Genomic DNA, 10,292 nt, shown 5'->3' on the forward strand with positions numbered 1-10,292 from the left:
ATGGGGGGGCTGATGACTCTTATGGGGACAAAAATGTGGGGGGGGGCTAATGGCTCTGATGGGGACACAAGCATGGGGGGGCTGATGACTCTGATGGGGACACAAATATCTGGGGGGTCTGATGGCTCTGATGGGGACACAAATGTGGGGAGGCTGGTGGCTATTATGGGGACACAAACATGTGAGATGGGGAGGTGATGGCTCTGATGGGGACACAGATATGCAGGTGGGGGTGGGCTGTGATGGGGACACAAATGTGCAGGGAGACTCGGATGAATGATGGGGGACACAAAAAATGTGGGGGGGCTCTAATGGGGACAGCAATTTTTGGGGATACCCTGATGAGTTATGGGCACACAGATGTATGGGGAGACTGATGGAGACACAGATGAATGGGGAGACTGATGGGGACACGGATGTATGGGGAGACTGATGGGGACACAGATGAATGGAGAGACTGATGGGGACACAGATGAATGGGGAGACTGATGGGGACACAGATGAATGGGGAGACTGATGGGGAGACTGATGGAGACACGGATGTATGGGGAGACTGATGGGGACACAGATGAATGGAGAGACTGATGGGGACACAGATGAATGGGGAGACTGATGGGGACACAGATGAATGGGGAGACTGATGGGGAGACTGATGGAGACACAGATGAATGGGGAGGCTGATGGGGACACGGATGTATGGGGAGACTGATGGGGACACAGATGAATGGAGAGACTGATGGGGACACAGATGAATGGGGAGACTGATGGGGACACAGATGAATGGGGAGACTGATGGGGAGACTGATGGAGACACAGATGTATGGGGAGACTGATGGGGACACAGATGAATGGGGAGACTGATGAGGACACAGATGAATGGGGAGACTGATGGGGACACAGATGAATGGGGAGACTGATGGGGAGACTGATGGAGACACAGATGAATGGGGAGACTGATGGGGACACAGATGAATGGGGAGACTGATGGGGAGACTGATGGAGACACAGATGTATGGGGAGACTGATGGGAAAACAGATGAATGGGGAGACTGATGGGGACACAGATGTATGGGGAGACTGATGGGGACACAGATGTATGGGGAGACTGATGGAGACACAGATGTATGGGGAGACTGATGGGGACACAGATGTATGGGGAGACTGATGGGGACACAGATGTATGGGGAGACTGATGGGGGCACAGATGAATGGGGAGACTGATGGGGACACAGATGAATGGGGAGACTGATGGGGACACAGATGAATGGGGAGACTGATGGGGACACAGATGAATGGGGAGACTGATGGGGACACAGATGTATGGGGAGACTGATGGGGACACAGATGTATGGGGAGACTGATGGAGACACAGATGTATGGGGAGACTGATGGGGACACAGATGTATGGGGAGACTGATGGGGACACAGATGTATGGGGAGACTGATGGGGACACAGATGAATTGGGAGACTGATGGGGACACAGATGAATGGGGAGACTGATGGGGACACAGATGAATGGGGAGACTGATGGGGACACAGATGAATGGGGAGACTGATGGGGACACAGATGAATGGGGAGACTGATGGGGACACAGATGAATGGGGAGACTGATGGAGACACAGATGTATGGGGAGACTGATGGGGACACAGATGAATGGGGAGACTGATGGGGACACGAGTGTAAAGCCTCATGCACGTTGGAAGTTTAGCCTCACTGCATGATGCTCCAGCTTTTAGCTGCCAGCAAAAAATACAGGAGCACCATCCAGTCCTGCTGTCAGCAGTAAGTAAAATTGTATTATTTTCTTCTACTGTGGATTCATTCATAAATAATTTTTCCGGCCCGCGAATATGTGTAAAATATAGAATGTGGCCCTCGAAGTAAAAAATTTGGAGACCCCTGGCCTAGGATGTCAAAAATCTTTGCACCAGCCCTGCCTACACTGATGACCACTTATGAGGTAAGGGAAAAAATCGGCTTAAAGGGAATACCAAAAGTAAGAGAGCAAAAACCTGACAGTAGTTTTAATGGGTCCCCCATCCATCTACTAATAAAGTGTTTTTACGGTTTGCGTCACCTTTTGTAACATGTTAAGTTACAGCCATATTGAAGGGGACTGTGTAGTGAGGAGCGAGCTGAGGACACTGATGTAAAAGGGAGTGCCCCCCCCCTTATGTGTATCTATACTTTGAGGGAAATGTACTAAAACTGGAGCACGCAGAATCTGGTGCAGCTGTGCATGGCAGCCAATCAGTTTCTAACTTCAGCTTGTTCAATTAAGCTTTGACAGTAAAATATGGATGCTGATTGGTTACGAAGCAGAGCTGCACCAGTTTTAGTAAATCTCCTCCTTTGTTCCATTATTCCAATATTGAGTGATGGCTGGACAAGTCCAGAAGATATGTGAAAAGTCCCCCAGCGAATGATCACAAAGCTGGCAGGAAGAGTTTTCCGGGCTAAGCTTGTGGAGCCTGTGTGGCGTAATATAAGCACGGTGGACTATTTTAAATAACTAGGCTTCTTCAAGGCCCTAGAGAAAAACCTCCATAGGGGACCTGTGATCCATACAATCTAATGAACGTCACGAAAACCACTGTCACCGCATAGCATAAAAAAAAAGTATTATTTCTCACAGGGGAGATGACTCTGTCACGTCACACCCTACTTTGGAGAAATTGATATTTGCCGTTTTTCTACACTGTTCCTGATCCAACACTCTGGACCAACATAAGTGCTAAAACCCTAGGACAGACAGTAGATATAAACACTCTTGCCAAATGCTACACTGGCCTTTTTTGAATTTTTGCACTATAATGCACACACAACCGTTTTTCGGGTTGTAAAAAATGTCATTTTTAATGGTCTAGAAAAAAACTATGGGCCAGATTCACAGAAAAAGTACGCCGGAGTATCTGCTGATACTCCGGCGTACTTTCAAATTTGCCACGTTGTATCTTTTTTTGTCATTCACAAAGATACGACGGCTTTTGGCTAAGATCCGACAGGCGTACGGCTTCATACGCCTTCGGATCTTAGGTGTAATTCTCCGGCGGCCGCTGGGTGGAGTTTGCGTCGTTTTCCAGCGTCTGGTATGCAAATTAGCTGATTACGGCGATCCACGAAGGTACGCGTGTTCGTCACATTCTCTTACTTCGTTTTTTTGCGTCGTAAAGTTGAGAGTGCTATTTACATGGGGTAAAATTACTCCTCCATGTTAAAGTATGGCCGTCGTTCCCGCGTCGATTTTTAATTTTTTTTTTTTTTGCGTAAGACGTCCGGGAATACGAAATTACGTTACGCACGTCGCCGTTCAAAAAACATGTAATTTCGCGCAAAGCACGGCGGGAAAATTCCGAACGGAGCATGCGCAGAACGTTCGGCGCGGGAGCGCGCCTAATTTAAATGGTACACGCCCCATTTGAATTAGGCGGGCTTGCGCCGAACGGCTTTACGTTACACCGCCGTAAGTTTACATGCAAGTGCTTGGTGACTCAGGCACTTGCGCTGAAAACTTGTGGCGGTGTAACCTAAAGACGATACGTTACGCCGCCGCAGATCTCTATGAATCTGGCCCTATGTTTTTTTTAACCCAATCATTAAAACGGCCTTGCCTGCTCTAGCAAAGCGCGGTGACGTACAACACGTACGATTTTCAGTCTGTTACCGCGTGATGAATGTGCTGACTCCATTACGAACGCTTGTTTTACCAGAACGAGCGCTCCCATCTCATAACTTGCTTCTGAGCATGCGCTTTTTTTCACGTCGTTAAAGCCCACACACGACCATTTTTTACGACGTTAAAAACATCAACGTGAAAAATTAGAGCATGTTCGAAATTTTTAATGCCCATTTTTTACGTTGTAAAAAATGCTCTGGAGCCCACACACGATCGTTTTTAATGCCATTAAAAAAAAAAGGCATTTTTTACAACCCGAAAAACGTGTGTACGCGGCATAACAAGAGAGTTTAAAAAAAAACTACTAATCCTGACAGTACAGGATACAGGAATTGATGTAACAAATTAAATGTGCAGCTCTGCACATTTAATTTGTTACCATTTGTTTGCAATTGTCTTTTTCTGTGCTGGCTGCTATTTAGTATCTAGAGTGACAGCGCGGTATTTTCCACTTTCACTTTACAGGAATGTAGACCATGGATTATATGATGCTACCTTTAAGTGATTGGGCACTGACAAAAGCTTTGCTGGGGCTGCTAACTTTGTAAGGCTCCAGTATGTTAGCAAACACAGAGGAAAGAGGTAAGGGACCAGTGTCCTGTTACCCGTACTGTACTCCAGGATATAGAATTTACAGGTACATAAATAGTCGTATTATGTTATTTGTACAGTATAGGACACAGGAATTGATACCCAGGCCCCTTTCACACGTGGCTGATCTGCTAAGAGCTGATTGGAGCAGAACAGGCGAATGACACATCTGTGTCCAGTCAGTTTCTGCAGAGCAGACACAGACAGAGCCTGCTATGCTCAATGGGCGGCTGTCAGTTTACACCAGGCTAGCTCTAATCCGCTCTCCCTAAATAGAAGAGAACAGTGTTCTCTTCCATTTTTTACAGTGGACCCGTTCAGACCCGGAGGTAGGTGGGTGTACACAGAGAATTGTGTCCATTTACACCGACCTGTCCAAAGGAATGCATGAACCTTCCAATCAGGTCTGCCTGTCCGTTTTCTTTTTTTCCCCATCTGAAAATCTGACAGGGGGACCTGATCGTAAAGGCTGTGTGAAAGGGGCCTTAGTCCCCAAGCAATAAGTTGAGGGTGGTCAACCAAATAGCCAAAACAACAGCAACAGTCCCACAGTAAAAAAATAATAGTTGACAGCAGAACCACCTTGTGACCAAGCATGCATCAGGCCCAAACAGCCTCTTGGCAAAAAACAGTATTAAAAAAATTAACAGAGAATCAGAAGGTGGCTCTGCAACTGAAAAGCCCAAGAACACCAACATCTAATGGAAGAATGAGCTCAGGCAGGGTAGAAGGAACTTCCCTATCTTTACACTAGGTACGAAATACCTTGTGATAGATTGCAGAGTATGGAGGAAACGATCAGCATGCCCCAAGGAAAGAACGACATTGTAGAGTTTTGAATGTGCCTAACTGATCATCAGTGAGTAAAACCCAGTACACACGATCGGACCTTTGTCCGACCAAACTCACATCGGAATTCCGACGGAATTCCATCTGAGTAAAAGAGAACATGTTCTCTATCGAAATTCTGATGGAATTCATCGGAAAATACTCCAATGGGGCATGCACACGGTCGGAAATTTCCGATGGAAAAAGTCCACCTGACTTTTTCCATCGGAAATTCTGATCGTGTGTATGCCTACGGGGCTTTAGAGATGCTGAGAGGATCCACCAGAGTTATCATGGGCCTCTTGGCTGCTTCTCTGATTAATGCTCTCCTTGCCTGGCCTGTCAGTTTAGGTGGATGGCCATGTCTTGGTAGGTTTGCAGTTGTGCCATACTCCATTTTTGGATGATGGATTGAGCAGGGCTCCGTGAGATGTTGAAAGCTTGGGAATTTTTTTATAACCTAACCCTGCTTTAAACTTCTCCACAACTTTATCCCTGACCTGTCTGGTGTGTTCCTTGGCCTTCATGGTGCCATTTGTTCACTAAGGTTCTCTAACAAACCTCCGAGGGCTTCACAAAACAGCTGTATTTACTACTGAGATGAAATTACACACAGGTGGACTCTATTTACTAATTTGGTCACTTCTGAAGGCAACTGGATTTTAGGCCACTAGATTTTAGTTAGGGGTATAAAGGGGGCCGAATACAAATGCACGCCACAGTTTAAATAATTATTTATTTGTCATAACACTTTGAAAACCATTTATCATTTTCCTTCTAGTTCACAAGTATGTGCCACTTTGTGTTGGTCTATCACAGTGGTTCTCAACCTTGATAGTGTCGTGACCCCTTGATAAAATTTCCCAAGTTGTGGGGACCCCTAACAGTAGAATTTTCGTAGCGTGGGTTGTCAGCACCCAAGGCAAGACAAGTAATTTGCCCCTAACCCACGGACAGTATTAAAACCCCTTCTGGTACCTTTTAGGATGTTCCCCTCTCTCTATGTTCTCCTCTATGTTCTCCTTTCTTTCCCTTTTATCTCTCTATCTTAATTTCTTGTTTTTTTCCCCCCATCCCTCTCGCTAGCCATATTTCCTGTTCTTTCTCTTATTCTTCCTCTCCCTTCCATGTATTCTCTTTTTTTTCCTTCTCTTACTCCTTTTGGGGGGGTGAGGGGCAGTGCTGGGGGGGGGGGGGGAGTTCTGATCAGCCAACTTGGGTGCTCCTTGATCAAGATCATCTGCTTATCTGAGAACTGTAGTGGGGACTCTAAATGGCAACTATAATCACAGGTAGTGTGTCTCCAGCTCTGTGGTGTCTCGCAGCAGTGACACCTATGCCGAAATCAGAAGATAGGGTCTCCTCCAGCCCCTCCCACTTCACATTTCTCACCAGTCAGCAGACCTCTAGTCTCTGCCTGCCCCACAGCCATGTCGTGAACCGAATGGGCAGCCACAGTCTCCAGGGACTGCCCAAGATTTGGTGACCCCTGGCAAATCGTAATTTGACCCCCGAGGGGGTCCCGACCCCCAGGTTGAGAACCACTGGTCTATCACATAAAATACCAATAAAATACAATTATGTTTTTAAATGTAACATGACAAAATTTGAAAAATGTCAAGGCGTATAAATACTTTTTCAATTGTAATGATCCAACAAGACATGTAAAGCTGGGAAGTGGGAACTGATATGATAAGGTACAGGGAAAACCCTGTCCTACCCAGTCCACATGGTGGTTAAGTCCAGGGTCCAGACCTTGCCTGTCATGAAGGGCATACACTCGAAGGGGTCTTCAGGAATAGACCAAAGGCATGGACTTGTATAGCACCCTGCTGCTAACTACACTCGTTGCATCACCTGCCAAGGTGAAAGCCTAATGCAGAAACCCAGTGTCTGAAGCAAACATTATAGGCTGACCCCGATGAAGCCTCAGAAAGTGGGTGGAGTTATATGGATACACTGGGGGCAGTAGTAGCAAAGTTTTTGCTAGTGTCCACAATCACTTGAACATAGCAGCATATAACCCATGGTCTAAGAATGAGTTCCTGTGTCCTGTACAATTAAGATCATTTTTAATTGAAGGGGCATGAATTGTGTAAAGGTGATCAATGGTTTATTGGACACACAGTTGGTAACTTGTGGTCACTCTCTGAAGTTTATGTACTTTCATAGATGACCTGTGTCGAACACCCTTGACCCTAGGCAGTGGTGGACGAACCCTTAGATTGCTCGGTGGGCTAGTATTTGACGTTAGGACAGCATCCTTAACTTAATTACCCAGTTTAGTTTTTGAATGGCACTGGACCTGGGCTGAGTACCATGTGATCGCTCTGATTGGTCATCACAGAGATCATGTGGTACTGTTTATAGTGCTGATTTCTCCCCTTCCCCTTACAACAGCTGCTGATCCATTCATTCTGTTGAAGTGACACAATCTTTTTCTTTTTAACTCTTTCATGTCCCCCTCCTCTTCTACTCATACTAGCTAAAATGCTGTCTCCTTGTGACTGGTAGATTTACCCCTCACCTCCCTTGTCCTGCCCATCTGAACATTAACCCCTTTATCTCCATCCTGTCATGGTATGTGACCAGTACATTGGCCCCTTCACTTACTTCTTCCTGTGTGTATGTTCTGTACATGTAGTGTATCTAGTGCACTATTCTCAAAGTCCGTGTTTAAGAAGATTTAACAATTAATATGTCAGGGAAGGTTCTCCCTGCTGGTGTTACTGCCTGGTATTTGGCATGCAGTACTGTGGCCCACCACCAGGTGTCTCCCGACAGTCTTGGACTGTCGGGGGAGTTCTTCCCTGGTGGTGTTATGTTATCCTTGGGCTGCAGTACTGGCGTCCACCAGCTGGGGATTCTTGGCAGTATGGAGCATACAGCCCTTCCTGTGTTCAGGTGTGACCTGAACGCAATTAGCAAGCATATATATACCTGGCGTGTGCAATCAGTCCTCGCCCTGGTATCGGTCTACTTACCTTGATCCTGAGCCTGTTACTTTGACCCTGAGCCTGCTTTCTGGACCCGATCCCTATCCTTGGCCATCCATCCGCTCCCAGCTCCGTTGTGTCCCGTCCTTACCCATCTTCTGCGATTTCCCGGTATATGACCTTGGCTTGGCTTTTTGTTTATGATTACGGCTTTCCCCTTTGGATTGTACATACATTTGTTGTTTATTTGTGCACTGGTTATCTTCACATGTTTTGTTCACTTATTTGTAAATAAACACCTTTTTACTTCACTACTCACCTTGTTGGTTTCCTCTGTGCAGTCACACAGTTCTGATCTACTAGCATTCCTGACAGTATACCAGGGCCATCCCTTGATCAGACGTGACTGCATTGGGGAACCATCCTGGTGTAGTGCGTTGCTCTAAAGATGGATTTCAACGAAATCATTTACTTTTCTCTGCTGGCAGAGGAGGATGAGGAGTATTGCCACCAGGTTTTTGAGGGATGGACAAGTGACCAGCTGATGGAAGCCATCAGATCAGCCCATTCCATGGTGGATCAGGGTTATATGTCTTATGATGATATCCAGTCATTAATCCAGTTATGTGTTAAACCGGCCCTGTCATGTATTCCTGATGGTAGTGTTGATTTCTCTCCCCCCTTCAGTCATGACCAAGTTGAATCCCTGGTGTGGTTATTAGAGGATGATCCCGCGTCTTTTGATGAGCATTATTCTTCTTGTCCCCAGCAGAAGTTATCTGATTGTATTAGTTCAGTGCAGGCTCTGATTAGACAAGGTGTGTGTGAACCTGCTTTTGTTCAGCCTGTGCTGCAGGCATGGTCAGATCTCCTGATTTCAGACAAACCACTACATTCCAGCCCTGCCATTAACCACCTGCCTTCCCAAGGATCCATCTGTCCATCACCAATGGCAACCCCAGCCCAGATAATTCCGCATCCTACCAAATATTACTACCCAGTCTCTACCTGTTGTTCCTACCCCGCTTTCAATCCACCTGCCTCTTCCCTTCCACCTGTAACAACTCCACAAAAATCTCCTCCAGTCACTGTTCCTGTGTCCCTGCCGTATTCCAACCCTTCCTCCTACATAATCCCATCCTTTTCATATGTCCCTCCTGTTAACAAGTCTGCAGTGACTAAATCCAAAAAGAAGCGGAAGTACTTTCCGACCCACACCATTGTGCCAACTGCCCAGCCTGTTGTTCCAATGCCAACTGCTCAGCCTGTTGTTCCAGTGCCAACTGCCCAGCCTGCTGTTTTAGTGCCAACTGCCCAGCCTGCTGTTTTAGTGCCAACTGCCCAGCCTGCTGTTTTAGTGCCAACTGCCCAGCCTGCTCCAGTGCCAACTGCCCAGCCTGTTGTTCCAGTGCCAACTGCCCAGCCTGTTGTTCCAGTGCCAACTGCCCAGCCTGTTGTTCCAGTGCCAACTGCCCAGCCTGTTGTTCCAGTGCCAACTGCCCAGCCTGTTGTTCCAGTGCCAACTGCCCAGCCTGTTGTGCCAACTGCCCAGCCTGTTGTTCCAGTGCCAACTGCCCAGCCTGTTGTTCCAGTGCCAACTGCCCAGCCTGTTCCAGTGCCAACTGCCCAGCCTGTTCCAGTGCCAACTGCCCAGCCTGTTCCAGTGCCAACTGCCCAGCCTGTTCCAGTGCCAACTGCCCAGCCTGTTGTTCCAGTGCCAACTGTTCAGCTTGTTCCAGTGCCATCTGTTCAGCTTGTTCCAGTGCCATCTGTTCAACTTGTTCCAGTGCCATCTGTTCAGCCTGTTCCAGTGCCATCTGTTCAGCCTGTTCCAGTGCCATCTGCTCAGTCTGTTGTTCCAATACCAGCCGCCCAGCCTGTCGTGCCAGTTGCCCAGCCTGACGTGCCAGTTGCCCAGCCTGACGTGCCAGTTGCCCAGCCTGACGTTACCATGCCAACATACCAACTTGTTGAGCCCCTGTTTGCTGCCCAGCCGGAGGTGTTCCTGTTTGCTGCCCAGCCAGATTTGTTCCTGTTTGCTGCCCAGCCGGAGGTGTTCCTGTTTGCTGCCCAGCCGGAGGTGTTCCTGTCAGCTGTCCAGTCCGACGACCCGGAGCCTGCTGCCCAGCTCGACGACCCGGAGCCTGCTGCCCAGCTCGACGACCCAGAGCTTGCTGCCCAGCTCGACGACCCGGAGTCTGCTGCCCAGCTTGATGTACTTTTTGCCCAGCCTAAGATTTCTGTACCCACTGCCCAGC

The sequence above is a fragment of the Rana temporaria genome, chromosome 2 (assembly GCF_905171775.1).
Source record: "Rana temporaria chromosome 2, aRanTem1.1, whole genome shotgun sequence".
Classification (NCBI taxonomy): Eukaryota; Metazoa; Chordata; class Amphibia; order Anura; family Ranidae; genus Rana; species Rana temporaria.